The sequence below is a fragment of the Dromaius novaehollandiae genome, chromosome 2 (assembly GCF_036370855.1).
Source record: "Dromaius novaehollandiae isolate bDroNov1 chromosome 2, bDroNov1.hap1, whole genome shotgun sequence".
Lineage (NCBI taxonomy): Eukaryota > Metazoa > Chordata > Aves > Casuariiformes > Dromaiidae > Dromaius > Dromaius novaehollandiae.
This window is the reverse complement of record NC_088099.1, coordinates 84,887,773-84,909,766: the sequence shown is the minus strand read 5'-3', so window position 1 is coordinate 84,909,766 and position 21,994 is coordinate 84,887,773. Positions and strand designations below refer to the sequence as shown.

Genomic DNA, 21,994 nt, shown 5'->3' with positions numbered 1-21,994 from the left:
ACTCAAAAATAGCCAAAAAAAAGATCCAAGAAGCTACAGGTTTGTAAGCCTGACATTCAGTAGAAAGTATTAAAGAATACCTGGATAAATATGATATATCAGGGAAAAGACAGCATGTTTTTTAAAAAGGGAAATGATGTCTCCCAGATTCACTGGATTTCTCTGAAAATGTCAGTAAGCATATGAATAAAGTACACCGAAACAGCAGAGATAGCATAGATTTTTAAAAGGCTTTTATTGAAATCTTTTACCAAAGGATTTTTAGGAAATAAAGCTTCCAGGGCATAAGAGCAAAGGAACTTGCATGGATAAATAATTGCTAAAGAGACGGGATGTACGAGTGAGTGATCTGTTTTCACAGTGGGGGTGGTCACCAATGGGCTTACAGGGGGATTTGTGCTAGGACCAGTGCCAATATTTAAATGCATCCTTTTCTAGAGTATAGGAACATATGTTAAAGAAGCACTTCCAAATAATATCTATATAGAAAAGCACTCTTTGTTAACGCCAATCAAATACAAAATGTTAGTCTGTGAACGTGCAGCTGGCAAATGAACCAAGGAATAGCTTAGGATAGGCCCTTGCCTCACCATCAGCTTCCTTGCAGGCAGTTGCAAGTCTGAACTATCTGCTACAGACATGCAAGTCAGTAATTCTCACTCCCATAAAAAAAAAATTTCTGGATGTGTAGAAGAGATTTCATGCAACATAATTTAACAAACGATTTTCAAAATCTTTTCCTCAGTTCATAATATCTTACTTAGAAACAGGTGTTTACAGCTTAAGAGAGGAAACCAGAAACATGAAGGAAAAAGAAAAACAGTCCCTCTCTTCACATACAGAGAAATCACATATCAGAAATCAAGAGCAGAACTGCAGCACTAGATACACTGGAAGAACGATATCTTGGATCCATTTAAAGAAATCTTTAAGCTTTCCAGAGATGGACATCAACACAGTAACAAACGTATCACAAGACAGACTGTGGTGGTCACCAGCTGAATCAGCCTGGTTATTCATACATCAAGCAAAACAGCTGTTAATGAGCTATAAAAAGGTAGCATACCAAGTTATTTGCACACCATGATAGGCCAAAGCCATCCCCTAAATATAATGAAAAATGGAAATTTCTCTGCAAACACAGAAATGCTATTAAGTGCATTGGGTTCAAATATAATATGATGAAATAATTCCAAAATAAAACATCATTAACATCAGCAGAATCACTTCTAATACTGAAAAGCCATATGTAGCATCAGGGCTATAATATTCAGAATGACTTTCAGTCATTTCATTCAGCTTTCACAATTTTAGAGTTAAAGTTTATAATTATCTTCAAGGCATTTATACGTTCATTTTCCTGAGGCAAACATAGTTAAAAAATAGCAACTCAACACAAGGAAATTTGGCCAAAGAATACATAAAACACCTGCAGATAATACAGAATGCTACAGTAACAAAAGGATACAGTAAGCAGAGTCCATGTCATAAGCTGTATATCTCCATTTGTTTTCAGCCAACACACAAGCCACCTCCCATCCTATCTTTCTAAGGTTCTAGTCTCAAAATAAGCTTTATATCCCTTTAAAAAGGCACAGAGTGCAGTTTTTCATCAATACGGCTACAGAGTACTCAGAAAAAAAATATTCTCTGTGGCAAATGAGACACTGTCAAGTAATGGAAATTGGAAAGGACTCAGTAAAATAATGCTGATTACTGAACTAATTAATGAACCAATTAAATTCCAACGCATGCCTTTATACCTCTCAGATGAGCTGAAAAAACAAGATAATTTATCAGGAGTGTTACTAATACATCTAGACTTGCATGAAACATGACAGCTTTGTTTTCATTTTTTTGCCTTACAAATTTCACATAGCCTGGGTTTTGTTTTCAGCTGGGAAAAAGGATTGGAAAAAGAAGTATGGCTCCAAGTGGTGTCATGCAAAAAAGTCATGGAAGTTCAGTCGTTGTTGCAAATTACTGTCTTAATGATTGGCTTGTCATAGCTTAATGGCCTCACATGGCAATTTTAATCATAGCACAGAGATATCAGATTTTGCTGTGAACCAGCTGGCTTGAATGCTGAAAGCAGTTTAGCCATGGCTGTACAAACACGTACCCTGGCCAATTTAACCACAGACTCTCTGTGCCAGAGCTACAGCAGTGATTCTCATTCCTGAGCTGGCTTCTTCAAAGTTATAAGAGGTACCTCAAAAACTACATTTTGAACAGCATGGAGATTTTCTTAATGACAAAATGGACCTTGGTACACATTGTTCAGTGCATACTCAGATCGGCATTAATGACTTAACATTGACGTGTTTCCACAGCAAACCCAGAGTCCAAAACAAGATGGTAATCTACACTGAGAATTTTTACGTCCCCTCACACAGCCTTTGCAAGTGACCAACAGTCTCAAGAACATCAACTCTTACTATTATACCATTGAAAGTCAACATTGATGTTCTTTGATTAGGTTAGCTCACTGAGTTTTATTTATTCAGAGACCCAGCAATATTGCTTCTACTGGGCATTCAAAGCATGTGTACGGCCTAAAGATTCGTTACTTTCCTTGTCTTTTAAACTAATACAGACTACTTGGTACAGTCCTTTCACATCACATAATGACAAAATTGTTCTTTGCAGGATTGCATTACATACTTCAGCTAAAAAAAAAAGATGAATAAAATACGTGATGTTGCTCTGTGATAAGATAGGGCTGCCTGTCAGTCATAATGAATTGTATTCAGTTACAGAAGGCAATGACCATTTTTTCTGCATAGAAAGAAGAATGATTAGGTGGAAAAATATAGTATTGGTCATTAAATAATTTTGTACCTCTTGCAGTGAAAAAATTTAGCATGCTGCTCAGTCTACCGTTAAATACCCTGACTTTTAGTAACTTCAGGTTGTAAGCAAACCCTTAAGACCAAGTGCACGAGTAGGAAGGGAAGACTGTGGGAGGAGAAGAGAATTAATTGCAGCCAATAAGACAGTGAAGATCCCAAAGACAAAACATACCAGAGAGGAGTTAGACTTCACCATTTAATAAAGCCATCCTACAATTAGCACAGACTAACTACTCGCCTGTTTTGTCCTAGCATGCCAGAAAAACACTCTTCAAGAAAGCCACCATAAAACAAATACTTTACACTGGAGAGTATCTAACCCTTTAACGTCAACAATTCAGGCAAAAACAGTTTAAAATCTTCTCCCACACGGCTGTTATACCTTGAAAACTAAAACATGTCAGAGACTTCCTCAAAGCCAGCACTTCTGTTACAGGGTTTATGGCAAAGGTGTTCAGCTATCCTGTTGGTAAGTAACAGTACAAGTAACCATAGTGAGGAGCTCTTGGCAATACAAAGATGAGTTTCACTGGCCACATAACCTCTTACTATTGCATTTGTGTCATTCCTTGCCTTTTCACAATCTTAAACTATAATTATTCACCAACAATAATGTTATGTGAAAGCAGCCATTCTCATTAAAGAAAAAGGGAAACTAACATAATTTCAAAACATTTAATAAAAGGGCAATACAGCAAGAGCTGAAGTGATCACTTTAAGGCTGTATTTAGTTGCCCATAACAAGTTTTAAAAGTCATGCAAAAGCCACATTGGGAAGCAGGGTGTTGTTTTACTTTTTTAAATAGAAAGAATGATTTTTCACAGCAACAGCTTGTAAGGACAAGGAAGTCGCAAATGAAGATTCAAAACCCCCAAACAACCCTCCCTCTCACCAGTAACAAATGTTTCACTTCCATATTCCCATAGGATTGGGTTCCAGGGATTTTAACAAGGTAGCACTAATCATCTGAGCCTCGATGTTTTAGATAAACATGTTTTATTTTGAGAAGGAAATCATATACAGACAATAATCACAGCTCAGTTATGACATGTAAGCCAAAGTAATTTAAGTGAATGGTGCCATGTAGCTATCACAGCATATTCTAAAGAGTCATAAAATACTTTAAGACTAATATGACTATTGTAGTCAGTTCTACTATTCAAACAGAGAACATTGTACTTTAACCCTCACATACACTCATGCAGGAAGAAGGATCTGCAAAAATTCAGGTGCAATCTCAATTCATTTCAGTTTCCAGGGTTTAAGGAATCAAATAGCACAATAATTGCAGCAAAGGTCACAAAAGTGAAAGAAAGATCACATTTATTCTGCACAGCATACCAATCTTCCTATGTACACATGCAAAGTCCATGTTTGTTCTTACTGTTCTGACTTAGACACAGCTGCTGGCACAGCATCCTTTCCTCTATGAACACAAGTGACTCACATGAAAACCTCAGTCAAGCCATACATTCCCAGTTTTCTTCTATACATGGTGCACCTAAGAAAATCAATAGCTAAACCATGAAGGCTTATACACATCCTTATAACTTTTGTAATAATAGAATTGTGTTGCATGACACCTGAAACTTAGCATGCTAAGAATACAGGACACTTCATCATATATTAGTTTACACTATGAATATAGCCTCACTGAAGTACAGTCAACTTTCTTCAGCAATACACAGTCCTTTAAAAATGAATAGCACAATGTACATTCTGAACTAATTCATCTTTGCTGGCAGGTAAGATATGACTCCTTAAATGTCTCTTCCTTTAAAATATTATAGCAAAAGATGAATAGGGCCAAAGTGAATTTATGAGATTGTTCAGCATGAAATATGTCTTTCCTGTAAGACCAAGCCAAAAAAAAAAAAAAAAAAGTCTTCCATCTCAAAATAGATAAAGTAGTCTCTTTGTCAATTTTATGTCAGTTTTGTCAACTGAATTTGAAAGACCTGCAGTTAAATGCAATGAAGGCTACAACCATCACTCTTAAGCAGACAGCAGAAAGTTTGCTTCCTTGAAGTGAACTTTACTTATAGTTGCTTTGAGGCAAAGTCTCAGTTTTGCTCCCTAACCTATATTTTACTGGAATAGAGAAGACTGTTCATAATTACTACAGGAAACTCATTAAGGACATATAGGGACTGCAGAACAGCCTTTGTACTTCAGCTCACTTTGTATAAAATCCAACATGTCTATTAAAAATATATACATTTAGAAACTGTAGAGACTTGCTGAAGTTGAGAAACTAGAAGTTATTGAAAAATATCTTGTCCTACTTTCAGAGCTAATAGTCTATACTGAGAAGTCTATGAACCACATAGCCCCATGCACTCCAGGCCAGGGCAATGGGGGAAAGCAGCTTGGCTGGACTTCTCTTACAACAGCTGTCACAGGCCACAGTGGTCCTGAACATCAGAACTGAGACCCAGGAGGCAGACTTGCCTTTGATTTCATGTTCATAAATCAAAATTCAGGCCTTTTGAGAGAAATCCCTTTCAAAAGACTTGGGAAGCTAGACCTGGAATTTGTGAACTACAACAGAGACGGATGGGACAGAAGCCAGCACTACCAAGGAAGCTGTATGGGAGCCTGGAGGGAAGTGCATCAAGAAGGGTGATAGTAAGTGGCAGAAGACAGAGGAGGACAAAGTTTGAGGTGGTTTATGAGAAAGAGAACCAAGAGTTGGAAAAGAGGCAACCTTTCCCAGAGAGATGTGGTATATGTCAAAGCAGCTGATGGACCTTTTCTTAAGGACAGATAATCTATTTTCATGACTCTTTAAATGAAACCTAACCCAAAGTTTGGTAAAGTCACCGGAAATCCAGCCATTGTGGATACTTGGAACAGACTTTCAAGTTGAGATTTTCACAAGTGCTATACAATCATTTAATTCTCTTCCCAGTTAAAGAAAAAAAAAAAAAATCAACCACTAACTGCAGAAGGGAGAAAATTTTTTTTTAAATATATATCATAGGATGAAAGCACTAAACATAAAAAAAAAGGAAAAAAAATCCTACTTTGAACTCAGCAGCAAGTAACTCATGATTCCATTAACATCTTATTTAAATTGAGAACAAAGATTTAATTTTTCCCCTTGCTATCAAGTAAAACTTTTTGCTTAACTGTAGAAGCATAATTATAGTTTAACACCATTTAGACAGATTGTATGTTCTGTGAGATGACAACTATTTGTTTGTTCCAGACTTGTATTGCAATCTCATTTATTGAACTTTTGTTTCACAATAAAAATGCTTACAGTCATCCAATAATACAAATTAATAATAATAATACTAGAACTAATAGTATGAGACAGTACATGTCCCCATTTCTAAATAAAGAAATCATTTTTTCAGGCATCTTTGGTAGGCCCTTTTGGAACATTTAGCTCAGTTAAGGGAGTGTTTCATTTGCAAGCCATATTAAATACTCCAATGTACTCTTATTACAAAAAATTTTTTTATATTAAGTATCATATACAGTCTCTTACATCTAGACAATGTGAATGCTATGTTTTCTAGTCTACTCTCTTTAGTTTCATTATAATACTAGTTACATTTTCAGATGTTCTATGCTTATGTAAAAACAGTAATGTAAAGAAGTTGGAAAGCCAACACTTTACGAAAGCAATTTAAACCTTTCAAGATGTTAGATCCTACATTTCTAAGTGTCTTGTATGTGAAAAATTCAAGTTTTTGACTCTGAATCAGCAAAAAAAAAAAAAAAAAAAAAAAATCATTAAAAGAACCATAGTTTATTATTGTGCAAAAGCACCACATGGAAATCAGTATCAAACCCAAGGTTGCCCAAAACATTAGAGTCAACTGAAAAATATTACTTTTTAATCTTGTTTCTCATGTGACATGAGGACCAAAAGGAAAGCAGTCAAGTCCTGGGGGATTTAAAACAAACAAAATATTTGTCAGATTCTCCTTTCCTGGTTATCTTAATTTAAGGAACCTAAAATCTTCGGGTCACACAGCTTGCATTTTGTCAAAGGCCCCCATCACAAGCTAGGTTCTTATATGAACCCATAAGGAGGAAAAGGGCATTTCACAAACACACAGAGAAGAGAAATGCAAAGCAGGATGATTTAACATAACACTACATTATGCAAAGTCACCTAAATTTAGAAGAGAGAGTATGAGGTGTTGCCTAGACTTCATGCCATGGTTTATTCAATATGATGTCTTTCAAATCCTGTCAATATAGAAAGAAAATGAAACTAGAATAAAAGCTCAGGGAAGAAGAGATGAAAATTTAACCTCAGCTGTATTTATATGAGCTTATATACTCTGAAGAGTGATAGGAAGCTCTGAGAAGGAGAAAGATGTCAGCTGCAAAGCATTCTCTGGAAAGTAATCTATTTCAGCTCTCCTTTCTATAATATAGAAAGTTCTGAATAATTTTATACCTTAGAGAAACACACTTCACTTACCATTTCAGGGCTCAGGAAAAGGGAGATGGACTTCTTCTTCACAATCACAAGCACACCTGGAAATGCAAGCAATTTAAAGACCACTGCAATGACAATTCCTCCTTTGTCTTCAAAGGATTTCAGTTTACACCTCTCACAATTGACAAAATCATAATATGTTAGCAAATATGCAATACTGAAAACACCACAGATGCTCTGACAACAAAATATGCATACATTGCTATTTTTGTTCATTGCCTTTGGCCAACCTTGGATAAAACTGATCGCGCTCCCTTTACTCCTAGCTGGCTAGAAAGCAGTTTAGAGATCAGACTGCTTAACTTTTTCAAATTAATATATCCTAAAGCAAAACCAAGGCACCAAAAAGAGGGAAAGGGTCTTAAAATGTGGCAGAGAATGACAGCCTGAATAAAAAGGAAAACGCAGACAGAAGCCCATAAATATTGTTGCTATGCTGGAAACTAAAGCAGTTCAGACAGTGACATAATAACTGTCTACAGTGCGCAATGAAACTTTTGACTTCGGGCAGTCATCTCAAGCTATGGGAAAAAAAACTCTAGCTTATTTTTAGATCCAGCCTGAACACAGTCCAAGGCTATATTGATTTGGCCTCAGGAACTATACAATTTTGCCAGTCTGGTAACCTCAGTGAAGGCTCAGTCTAAACCTTTCCCAAGGAATAAGTCTCAGTGCATAGGAGCACCCCACTGAACAGCAGAGCGGTAAGGGGGAGAACGTACAATTTATACCTTAACCTGTGTAACCACAAAGCCTTTACTACTATTCTGCCGATACACTGGGGGACAACTCATCTCAGCACTAGTAACCAAGCAACTGACCCAGAAAAGGGAAGCCCCAGTTGTCTGTGGTGTTCAGGAGAACTATTAACCGTCCCACTTTAAAACTAAGAAAATGCACGTTGTCAGAGTGTTTTAAAGCATACTTTTAATCAAGTATGAGAATGGCTATAAATTATAATTCAAGAACAACCGAGCTCTGTTAGAAGTCTGACAACTGCTTTTTCAACAGTCTCGAACATAGCTCAGGATTGCACCATTGAACAACAGCGATGCCCAATGGCCGAGTTTAATGCATACACAGACTAAGCAAATAAATAACCTTAAATCTGGTTTGCAAGGACTGTGTAACAGTGAGGATAAGGCAGGCTGTAAAGATTTTACACAAAACCTTAGAACAAACATGCTATTCACAAGTGAGCTGCCAGGTCATTGCTGATAAGTATCAGAGACTCCACACTTCCGACTTCCTAAAGAATTTGAAAGGTCCCCCTCATTCTTCAGGGGATCTTATTTGACAAATGTTGCTGTAAAACTCTCCTGAGATTCCTTTCCCACTAGACTAGGATACAGTCTTCAAAAAGCCAGGCTTAGTAATACAAAACCAACTGTGTGAATGCTAGAGTGGAATTGAGAAAAATTCTAGAAACTTCTAGAACTAATTAAACAAAGTCAGCACCCTACACATTCTAGATTTTTCTGTTAATTTGCCAGTTGTGGCTTTTACTTTACTAGATTCTTTTCATAGGTCTAACATGGTCATGATCAATTTACCACACACCCAAGACCTACACATGATGAAAGTGCAAACGTGGCCTGGGCACACTGTACATGCAACATATTCAAAGGATGCATCAAACCTAGTGTAGGTAGTCTGTTGCTCTGTGTATTCACAGCAACTCCCATGCATTTCAAAGTCTGCAAACACCCGGACTGATTTATACCTGCAAGGTAAATCTGATCTGTCCTAATCATGCTGAAGCTATTGCACATAGATAGTTTAAACTCATATCAACACACCCTAAGTAGGGATGTTTCTTTTGCACTAGCCACATGAGAATGCTGTCCAAAAAAGTCTTACTGATGTCACAGCACTAGAGCTTTACCCTATTATACGACAGCACAGAAAATTCTCATCCCTTATTCCTAGAGCCAATGGGCTGAGTATATAATGCCAAAAAAACAGAGCAGTAATACTTCAGTTACTGATACAAATGACTCCCTCAAAGACATGAGAGTGTTAAGTTGGAAGAAAGTGACAGGGCTTAGACTGATTCCTGTGACATGTGCAGGACATGTCCAAAGCCCCTGGGTCCCCTTCATCCTCATTTGATCAAGGAAAGGCCTAGTTATAGGCACTATTTTTGACACCCAGAACTACATCCCAAGCAGAAGCTCTGAAAGAAAGGCTGGTGTGGCACTAGACTTACGAACCAAAAGATCTATTGCTTTACCAAGAAAAGCGTATATATTTTTATGTAGAGTGTCAGCATAACTTTTATACAATATGTACATGTAGTTATGTATACACACAGTGTTAGCGTAAATTTGTCTGGCATTGTACATAGTTCACCTAATGATTCAGTCCAGGGGAAAAAAGGAAGGAGTAACTTTATGTTGGCAGGGAAACATCTTTAAGTGAGAGGTCTGAAGGGAATATGTTTGGTTTTTAAATACTAATGCTAAAGATGATCACTTAACAGAAAGAACTCAAGGACATTTCTAAAAGCATATGACAAAATCTCCATAACACACTATAACAGGTATGAGTGTGTACTGAATTCCAAAGAGCAGAATATCCTTCACATAATTTATTCTACAGTTTTGAAAAGTGTATTAGATCACCTCTGCTACAAAGCAGCAAAACAAATACACAAATAAGTGTATCTGAGTATTTCAAGGAGGGAAAGACTAGCACAAGTGACTTTATTGTACAACTGAAGCGTGAAATGGATCTGAAGTACTATACAGAACAAAGTAACAGCCATAAAGTCTGCCCTCTGAAGAAATAAACATAATAAAGAAAAGAGAAATGAACAATATTTTGAAACTTTAATTAAAATATTAATGGACTTTAGGCATTGTGGTTGTTTTGAAGTGTTTTAAATGCTTCTGACTTATCTGTGTTTCATGTACCTAGTTAAAATTATGGCTGTTAGTTAAAAATTATTACACATTTTAAATGGTGGTTTTGTATTTTACTGAATTGTAGGAGAATCTAATTGATTCTGTGGCTTATTTTCTTACATATTCTTTTCAAAGGCCAGCATCTCTATTAAAGGAAGTAGTCTAAATGATATTTCCTGGTAATTGAACTAGCTGCATACTAAACACTTATCTATCTGCTTCAGTGCATTTTTTTTTCCTTCCCCAAAGCTGTAAGAGATAAGCTCCCCTAAAGTTTATGTGCAGTTCAAATAACAAATAAGGTAGATAAATGGAATGAGCCAAAAAAGTGGAAAGAAATATACTACGAAATGAAGATATAAATTGTTACTATGGCAACAACCTTTGTAATTAAGAATAATCTAGAAAGGCATGAAAGATATTTAATCAGCATGCAAATTAAATGTGGTTTCTTTCCTCTAGAAAGGTAATAGATGCTAACTCAATAAAAGCCTTTGAAATTTCTTAGTGGCCTAAAGTGAAAACAGGTTTCATATTCTTTCCAATTCTTCATCTAAACAGAGACAAAACCCATGCCTCACTTTACAACTGTTGCACAGCTGAAGTATGCATCTCCAGCCCCAAAATACAAATTAAAGCAAAATTATCTTCTGATTTTTATGGACCCTCACACTTTCTTTTTTAAGCAGTTTTCATTAGGGGTGACAAAACTTTTTATAGAAGAATATATTAGCATTATCTTTTAAAAATGGGGAGATGGCAGAAAGTAAAGTGTCTCAGATCCATCAGTGGAGGTACAGCTGAGAAAAACTACTATGCTTCTCAGTGTAATTCAACAAACAGGAGCGAAGCTTTATTAAATTACACTTAACGTACAGGGCCCCATTCAATTTACACCGAAAGAAGCAGTAAAACTTTTGAGCAAGACAGACATGAACTGAAACAAGATTGGGCCTTACGTGATGATAAAAAACAATGACACTTTTTAATCAAATTTATTTTAACTGCTTTCTTTTGACAAGCCATCTTGCACTGGTTGCCTACTAAAAGTCACACTATTTTTTTAATGAAATTTGAGCATAAGACACTCTGGCCAGTAACATGTCTCTGTAGAGAAATAACCAGACTCAGTAAGCTGGCTGAGGTGTGAGAATCAGTGTAGCTTTGTAGCCTCGAAGTCCATGTTATTAAAGTGTTATTGAATATCAAAGAGATCCCCACCTCTTTGCACAGATTTTATTATGTGTGCGCTGCTAAATGCAGACTCCTTTCCAACCCATTCATTAAGGCTTTACTGTACTTCAGATATCCTGAACATGCCTATTAGTAAAGCAGCAGATTTGTAAGGCACTAGAAAATTGCACAAATAAGGCCAAAATGGAAAACCTGCATTTTACTGATATATAAAAATAAAGAGTTGTATACAAAGTAGTTTGTTTATGCACAATTTTTATGCATACCTCACACGTAGTCCAAGAGTAGAGATAGCCTCTAAATCATATACCTGTTGTATTCTCCTACTAGTATTTCCATCCACGAAATGCACGCAAGTAAAACTGCAGGCACACTACAAAGCTGGAGCTCAAACTATAACATTACAGCATTTCTGAAATTGTATGTAGACAAGGTCTAATACAATACAGAGCAAAAGTCAAACCTTGCAGACACATAAGGACAGGGTTACAGATAAAAAGTGAATCTTGATAAAATCAAAGTCAAAAGTGAAAGAAAGATACCTTATAACTATAAAGTATCTTTGATACTGAAGATAATGAAGAATGGTATAGATTTCTTTAAAATCCAAAGCATTAACTCCTACTGTGCTAATGAACCAAACTCTCACTGGTATTTCTTGCTATATTCTTTTCATCAGGGCTGAAATTCAACTGTCACCATCAGAAATATCCCAGGTAATGTTTAACTAAGTATTGCTGAGCTTTAACTAGTTGTATTTTACTGCTGTTATATAATAAGTTATTATATTCTTTTCAACTGAACTTAAACTATGCATCACAAAGGTCAAAATCTGAACAAACTGACCAAATTTTAAGCCACTTACGTGCCTCTTTTTAAGACACACCCACCAGAAACTGTTTAAAATGTGATTTATGTCACACGAGGAACTCCATTTGTCACTCTTGGGTGCCCTTTGATCAGTTTTACCTAGCATTCAGCTGCTCTGTTTGCAGAAATGAGCAACAATGTTGACATGGCTGATGACTGTGAATAAGCCCCAAAAGCCCACCAGCAAGATACCCAAGTGCTATAAAGAGCCTTCACCCTCTTGATGGCTTCAACCAGCCTTTAAGAGTATCTCTGTAATCTGCAATGATCAATGTAATATTTGGAGAAGGGAAACCCATTAGATGTCCTTGGCACTTTACATAGAAGAGCAACAGAGGGGAGATAAACTATTTAAAGAGCATATTGATTTCCTTTATGCAACACCTTGAGAAAAAAATTGAACAACTAAGCCAGGAAGCCAGGGGCAACATGAACCTAGAGAAGGGTCTTGTTATTCCAGATGGTAAGACAGAGATGCCCTGGTTGCAAGGACTTACCATCATCTCCAGCAAAGGAAAAGTATGAGGGGAAACTGATGACACTTTTCCCAAATTTCCCTCATTTACCTAAACGGTTAAAAACCCCCCCACTAATTAAAACTAGTGGACCAGTTTCAAAATAAACACATTAGAATTCAATACAATTTCTTTACCAACTTTTCCACTGTTTTTAACAATTCAATACTTGTTTTACATATAACAACTTTTTATCAACTAAGGGGTAAACAGGATAAACAATGTTTTTCAACATTACTGCATACAAGCAGCATATTATGGTCCAGCTCTTTTCACCAATACCACAAATTTAAGAATTAGCCACAAAGCACAGCAAAACCCCAAAGTCCACATTATGAAAACAGAAAGAAAACAGATTAAAAAATAATAATTCAACTGAAACCAGACGAAGCACACCAGTCAGTTAACCAAATGGAAGCACTGTGTATATGGAAACACTCAGGAAAAACTAGCAGAGAAAAACTAGACTTATAAATTTCCTCTTCCCTTATGATGACTCAAGGGAAAGTTTACTTTCTCTCTGCATTTTCTCCTAGATTCTCTCAAAACTGAAGATGACACTAATCTTTCCACCTACTCATCTAAAGTCTTTGCTGCTGTTAGAGTGATAAACAGTGAACAATTGTTTAAGTGTGAAAATTGTAAACACAAATAAAAATATTCCTCCACCAATTCAAAGAGATTGGATCGAAGTCATTCTGTTGCAGATTTGACTAAGAAAACTCATAGTGGTACAGAGCCCCAGGCCCCCTGGCCAGAGGTGGAGCTGCCCTTGCTTTTCCTCAAAGCAGTGCATCATAAACTTCCACTTCACCTCTCTACAAGTACTTTTTTAGAGGATAAGATATTTAATCATGATAAGTCATTAAGCAGCAATGACTGAAACCAGAGTCTTAGTGTTTGTGAAAGAACAAGACAGAGGGGATAGGAAACCTGGGAACCAAGACTACCCCTGGATCGCAGTGCCCTTGCGGGGCAGATCCTTCATCCAGTCCCAGAAGTAGCATCACGTTGACTCTGGTAGCACAGGAATCGTGCTGACTGCTGTAAAACTGTGGCCCTAGCCCTCCCTGCCAGCTCCACATCCCTCCCACGGATCCTGCGGCCTCCCAGCTGAGCCTGCTCAGCTACTCCCAGGGAAAGGCACAGACGCCTTTCTTAGAAGTTTTTGGCATGCTGAAACAAGGATGACACTGACCTCAGGGTTCTCTTTGCCATCAGACCACATTCTTTTAAAGGGACATCTTGTACAGCAAACGAGAAACAAATTGTGTATTTCACACTCTCCACCCCATCTGTTTTTGACCTGACTAGGTCTAAACACCAGTAACATCTTTGCAGTCTTCAAGAAAATTTATTCATGTACAGTTCCAGATTTAAACTCTAACTCAGGCCTCCAGGAAACAGTGTTTAACTGCACAAAATTCTTAATGTAACAGTATATTTAAGGAAGAGCAGCACTGTCAAAAAAGTCATACTTTCGCCAAGTTCTGCAATATTTCTTATGCCGTTCTGCAACTGAGAAGTCAAAGCAATTCTGCAGCTTCCAGGTAGAAAAAAGTCAATGTCCATGAAGATTTTCTCAAGCAGATTTACTCCTACCATTCCCATTCTCTGTTTGCAGAGAGTTTTTTGCAGAAAGTTTGCATGAACAGGCTTTCATTCTTGCACACTCTTTGAGCATCCACACTGAGATCTGAATCTCAGCCAGGCTATTTTTATTCACTATTCATTATTCACTTGCTTAAAACATTTTAGCCACTTAGAAAATAAAAATGCTGCCACATCATAAACTGTTTTACACTGGTCGTTCACAACTGAAAAGTACTTGTCCTCACTACCCACCAAAAGCTTTCCACGGTTAACATAATCAGATCTAAAGTATCCTTCTCCTTCAATGCATGCTCCTTCTCTTTTGTCCACATTACACTTACTACCCCAATTTAAACCTATAAAAACAGTTTCTTCCACAAATATTTGTTTTTCTGTACATACAACACATTATTAAACACAATGAGCAAACGCATGAGCAAAATTTTGGCTTGTAAGTAGACTAAAGCAGTCAGAAGTGACTTTTTTGAGCTTCTGCTGTCAGTGATCACAGCAGTAGGAAAAGCTACACAACATTTGCCTTCCTCTTTAGGAGGGTGTATCCCACTTCCTTTGGAGTTCAGGCAGTAAAACCACATAGCACAAATGTGAAATCTCTGGCTTGAGATTGTGCCCAGGACTTCAGACTGACTACAGAGACGTGTGCTTTATGCCTATTGTGTGTCTTGTCCTACAAAAGAGCATTATAGTAAATCAGACATTTTGACATCAGCTTTGTCTTCTAACAACATGGTTCATTAAAGACCTCCCTTTTCAGGAAACTTCAGGTAACAATGTTTTGTAAAAATGCTATCTTAACCATGAATCCCATATGACACTTTCCTGGGTGATGAGATGATGCTTTTTTGACTAAGAGTTTTGTGTTAGTACTAGAAGCCAAGGAGCACAGGGCTGACTGTCCCTCTATGTATAAATCAAATTCACAACAGAACTATGCTAAAGCAAATCATCAGTAGCTGTGATGCCATGGCCTGACCATGATGAAGGGTCTGATCCAGAATGAACTGAAGTTAGTAAGCATCATTCAAAGGCATTTATTCCATGTTTCTTGTAATTAAAGGGAATAAAAAAAGCTATATTAATAGTAAACATTCTTTCTCATTTAGGGCTATATTAATTTCCTTCTGGTTTTAGGAGTAAATCTAATGCATAAAAAGCAAGCCAGTGTCTTAATGATAGCAAAACAAAGTATCTGAAGCATTAGAGAATTTTGTAATGAAACTACCTACATTCAGACAACTGATTTTGCATGCCAATATAAAACATTGATTTTTCTTCATTCACTAAACAATTTAATTTGGCCTAATGTGCAGTTCTCTTACAAACTTTATTGCACGTATACATATAAATCAGTGCAAATCTCAACTCCTGCTTGTACCTGCTTCCAGGCAAATGAATACTGTAAGAATTAAGCTTACTGTTTTTGTAAATTCAATTTTAGTTCTCCAATGAATTTGTTTCTTCCCCTGAAATTTTAATCTCTGAAAGCAACCAGATTATAAAGCAGGTATTATTTAACAGTTAAAAACAAAAGTGTCTGGTGGAATAAATCATTACCTTAAATAAGGACTCAGACCTTTAACCATTACCTTTCACACATTTTTCTTCTCCGACATAAGGAGGACTATTATAGCTTCTACATTCTTCCTCAGCACATCACTAGAATCTACTACAATATCTATGAATTCATACTACAAAAATTCTGAGAGTCACTATATGTAAAGATCACAGAGTCAGGCCCTCATCAAAATTGCTGTATCACTGAATTATCACTAATTCAAGTGTAACAAAGTCAGAAGGATAGTATTTTTCACCAGAATAAACAAAATTAAGAGTGGTGGAGTGCTAGTCATCATTTATAGCTAGGAAATAAACCTTACACTTTGATTAGCAGCTTTCAATTAAAAAGGCGTTGAGCTAAAAAGCTTAGGAAGTAACACACACTAATTCAGAAAGGAAAGATTAATTTTTCTCCTCTAGACAAGCAGTTTTTTCTTGAGTACTCTCTGTTAATAAAAATTATTCATGTATTTCCTATGCGCACTGATCAATGAACTTTCAATCTCAGCTAAATTCTGAGGTTATGGTATTCATACACCAAAATCCATTACCGTGGGACACGTTTTGTCCAAGAACTGGATGGATAGGTAAACCACTATTCTGTCACCCCTGAAGGCATTCACAAAGGATTGGCTACAAACCAGCACACTGAGGAAGTCTGTGCAATTTATATGTTTATATGTTATCCTACAGTGAAAGAGGGCACATACATGGCAATCTGCTACCTCTCCCACACTAAAACTTCATTAAAATACAAAAATGAGCACAGCTTTAGTCATCAATTTGCAGATCACACAACCAGAAGATGTTTCAAAAGATTCTTTTGATATGCTCATTAACAAGGATGAAAGAAGAATAATATTCTGATTTCTAAACATTTTTCACATAGTCTCTATTTTGGACTTCTGGCTGCTCCTATAAAAGGATAATATACATGTGTTCAAAAAAGGAAACTCAGAAATATTTACTGAGTTCTCTGACATTTTTACCCAAATGTGCAACAACTGAATGTTTATGAAATGCAGTTAATCAACAGTAGATGTTCTCACATTTATGGATAGATTAAACACTAAGATCTAATTAGCTTATTGCTTAAAGAATATGAAATTATAAGAAGCAATCATGTTTCTTAATTTATGTCTCTTCTACAATATGCAGAATACTTTTAGACAAAAAAACCTGAACATTAAGTTTTAGTTAAAAATAAGAGAAACACAGTAGAGTGTTACATAGGGAGGGAACAATTTGAATACATTTGCCAAACTCACCACGTAAATATATTTTAGCAAAATGCTTTCAAGTCTCCAGCTTTTTAAATTCCTTCTTCCTGAGGATGGAAAACAAATGAGGCATGGGAGAAAAGGGATATACACCTTCCTGTTAAAGGAAACAAACAGAAAGTAGCCTTCAAACCTTTTTTCTCCCTGTCAGGTTTACTGATTCCAATTGTTAAAAATACAGAAGCAAACATCTCCAGCTACTTCACCATTTCAGACATCCCTCTCCAGATGCATCATTTCATCATTGTCACCACAGAGACAAGAATTAAAGATAACCTAAATCCATGGTTCTTTAATGCTACATGGTAAAAAAGCAGCAATACAACAACACAGTAAAAGCTAAGGGAAAAACGGTTTTCTGTGCTTTGCTTTCTCACTTTTCAGTAATGCTAAATTCACAAGAGGAGGGGAAATACTCTGTTTTGAAAGCATCAGCAAAAGTAGGATATGTATTTGTTCAGCGCCTCAGTCTTGAGTTAAGTGAATAAGGATAGGGGATATTGACTAGTTCATCCAGTCACGGTTTATTTCGGTTGCTTATTTGAAGGTAAATTCTACTGTCTGTCACTTCTGATGTCCATGGAAGCAACCTTCAACAGTAAACCCACCAGCTCATGAGATATATTCAGTGATATAAACTTCTATTACCTTCAATTGTAGGGTGATGTGGGATTTCGAAAATACTCAGCCAGTATCCAAAGATCTTACGTTAAGTATTGTGCTCCTCTTAAAGACGGGTAAAATACTACGTGCTTGATTTTTAGGAGTCCTGGAACATGCAGTTCTAAGGGACTTGAACAGGAGAAATAGGTGATCAAGAGGTAGGAGAGTAATAAGCTGCTTAATGAAGTAAATGAGTAAGAGAAGAAGGAAAAAGGACCTAGGAAACCTGACTTCCAGTCTTAACGATCTCTCTGCCAGAGTCACTTTCCATAGCTAATTTCTCATGAAAGAAGTGGAGGATACAACTGAAATTCAGAAAGTTCCATTCAAAAAATGATCAGGCCTCAGGAGTAAGTCTTAAAACCTTTTCCTTGTTATTCACAAATAAAGGGACCAGCTTCTATGGATGGTGTCCTAATATGGTTGGTTGATCAGTTGACTAAAAGAACAAGGACCCAGTCCAGTGATAGGTAATAGAAAAACAGTGAGAATATTTCCAACATTGAATTTCTTAGCAAAGGGTGGGAATATCTGCAAAGAGAGTGATTTTTCTAGCTAAAGACAACAGCTTTTAATATAGCCACAAATAATATAAAAATACCTTGCCAATAATAGTAGTAACATTAAAAAGGCATAACACTGTATGGGAACAGAGATGAAAAACACGTAACAACTTTAAGAGTCACTGACATCACATTTGCTTGACTAAACCATGTAGGCAAACCACACATGAGACACAAGATAGAGGCAGAAAAAAAAATCTGTATTCCCTCTGACATAGCGAAGATTGATTGTCTTTATTATGCACTGATTTACAGGCACACTTCCATACCTTTGTTTCTGACTTTGCTTCCCACCCTCCCCAAAGTTACAGGATATATAAGAGAACACTATGGAAAACTATTATTATATAGTTATTCAAAGGACATAGATGCTCAGAATCTTTGGGGACAGTGGATTAAAAGCTAATAGAATTAGAAACCACAGTGTTGCACACTGAAAAATACTTATTTTGATACACAAAAGGAGCTATGTAGCTCAATAAACTGGCTGCCTAGAGTCACTGTCAGGGTTAAAACGACAAAGCAAATATTAACATCATTCTTAGTTATGTCTCAGAAGATTGATCTTATAAACTTGCAGCTGTGTTCCTGCTTAAAATCACTGACTCCTATCAAACTCACACCTTACATTCTCAAGTATCTGGTATTTCATTTCTTGTTGTTTTATTCCATTAATAGTATGTAATGAACCTAACAAAGCTGCATTTTTTATTTCTAAAAGAAAGATTAAAAATACCAAACTTAGACGAAAGCTACAAAACCAAGGCCCACTATATCCACCTGCCTTTTGAATGAGTAACACTTATTTGGATGACAGAAAGGCAAAATACAGCTCAGCAATTTCATGCAACTTTCTAATATCAAAATGAATCCATACATGTATCATCAGTGGAAGTATACCTATATTCCTGCCTAACAGTTATTGCTGGAACCCAATTCTTAGCTGGAACTCATACTGTTTTCCAGAAATCATTCTTTCCTGCCACTACTGAAAAGGAAGAAAACCCCACTAAAACCAAAACCCCCTCCCCCCACCTTTAACAACCCACTGACATCATTCTTGACTTACGTCATTTCTACGCACACTTTCATGTGGCATATGACAACATGGACCTGAGGTAGGGTAGTGCAAAAGATCCTTTATTGAAAACACAACGGCTGGTTATATAGCAATCAAGCCCAGCCACTCCTCCAAGTATCTCCTAAGCGTTGTGGCATCTTGCGATAGGTAAGAAAACATCTCCTGATCCCTGGCAGGCAGGCCTGCCGGCCAGCAGGACAGGCCCACCGTAGCTGCTGACACGTAGGCAGGAAGGCACACCGTGACTGCTGGTACGCAGGGAAGAAGGCACATCATGGCTGCTGGTACATAGGGAGGAAGGCACATCATGATCACTGGCAACTCACATGCACACATTCTGGCCACAAATCATAGTTACCACATCATTGCTTTCTACTTTAAAGATTCTTTGCTGTCTTGCACAGCGTCATTCTATCTTGGTCCCCAACACTTTCACATCCTACACTGCTATGAAAAATAAGTGTAAAGGAATTGGGAACTTATGTGATTGCCTATTCTACTCATTGACTCTGTGAGGTGAAAACAGTTGAATATTACTTGTATTTACTATCTTTGGTCATACAGAGGCAAACTGCAGAGTTCTGTGCTTAAATTGCATACATTTCATATTCATTTCCATGAATCCTTTCCTAAACATCAAGCTCCCTTTCTCAGAGAATCTGCGGCAGCTGAGATTCATAGATACAAAAGCAATACTAAATATTCGAGGCATAATTAGCCTGCGTGGAGCAGAGGAGAGAGTAAGGGGTCTCTGTACCCATACGCACCCCCTGGACGCAAGGAAAGCAGGTGGCACTGGCCTAGCAAATATGCATAAACCGTCAGGAAATACCCTAGGGGGGAAAAAAGATGCAGCCCACAGATGAATGAGTTAGCATCTGTTCACAAATGAGTCAATATCCAATGAGTCAATTTGCACAGAATATTTTAATACACACTATTCTCAGGGAATAATTTAGTTATGCTGCTCCACATTATATTCTGCAGAAGAGCACTCAGGGCAGGATGGGGAGAGTGCTGTCACAAAAAAAGTTATATTCCTTTGTGCCCCGCAGTTGGTTATAGCAGACATAAGTACTTAGAAACAGCACAATTTGTTTATGCCAGCTGACAGCACTCCTATACTAGCCAAATTTTCAGCTGAACAGTGAGGTAGGTGTGTGCAGAAGCAGAAGCTGGCAATGAGCAGTCCCCTTAGCAAAGAGGCAGAAAATCTAGGCCACCATACTCTGAAAATATTTGTTCTGACCTATGACTTAGATTAAATGTAGAGTTATCTCCGTAGTCAGGAAGTAGGAAAGCAGCCAGCCAGCCAGCCTTGGGGAATTCCGGTTCCTTATTGCAGTTCTGCTTTTGTTGTAATTCTGCACTAGATATCAATAACCATTAACTACTACACAATGATTTTAAGGGAGCTGGGATAATAAAAGCCTTGTTATGATACAGAATTTTAGTGTTGGGAAGATATTTGCTGCAAATAAATAAGACAACCAACATGACTAGAATAGAGCTTGTAACGTTTTGCAGCTACAAGATACAGCTGAGTAGAAATAAGAAAAATGAAAAGTCTAAGAGGAAAAGAAAAATCTGCTTTCTCCTGTTATGAGGGCTCTCTGTTGTGCCAAATTACCCTTTTAACAGTATTCTCGGTACTATTCTTAAAGGAATCCATATGATTCTTTATTCTGATGAAAGGAATTGTTGGACAGTGACCTGAAAGGTTCGCTTCCTCCAGAGGCTGAATCTTCCTTCCATAGCACGCCTCCACCCCTGTTCAGAGCAGGAATAGGAAATGCAGATCGCAGCCTGACCTTTGAGCCTCTGCAAGCAGTGCAGCATGCTTACTGCAGCAACAACTAGCTATTCTCCACCAGCAAATGACTGCTCGTCAGCTCCCACATGATGAATCGCTGTCACATGCCATCTTATTGCACAGGACTCTTTCATGGTTCAAAGAGCTGTTGTTCTTTTTCTCTGTTAAGCACTGATATCCCTTAGAAAACTGGATTCAGCTGCTTGTTCAGCCATGGCCTGTTAATATAAACTGTGGCAAGTTCCTTTACTTCTCTGTCACTCAAATCCCCTCTTGTAAAATAAGAATAATAGCTCTGATCTATTTCAAGAGTTTTGAAGGAGTAACTATTATCAGTATGTGTGCTGCTCAGATATTTTGGTACCATAAAAGAACTTAAGTCAGCTGGATATGCGGTGCGACTTTCTCACAGAAGTCTGCCACAAGACAGCAAAAGTTGCCTCAAGTCCCTCTTTTGGGGGGGGGGGGGGGCCGGCGGCAAGTGTTTTACAAGTTCTCCAACCTACAAGAGTAATCTTCAATATTTAATAGAGAATCAGTTATGCCTCAGCTATAAACTAACATTGCAGAAAGAAACTTAACTTTCCCCTCAATTTGTTTACATTATTAAGTGTTGAACTGGT

At 37.2% G+C, this 21,994-nt stretch overlaps 1 pseudogene; it reads right to left on the bottom strand.

Moving 5' to 3' along the window:
• The window catches only part of LOC112996418 (vesicle-associated membrane protein-associated protein B/C-like), a 66,456-nt pseudogene extending 46,750 nt beyond the window's left edge, over window positions 1-19,706 (bottom strand).
• Between the last annotated feature and the right edge of the window lie 2,288 nt (window positions 19,707-21,994).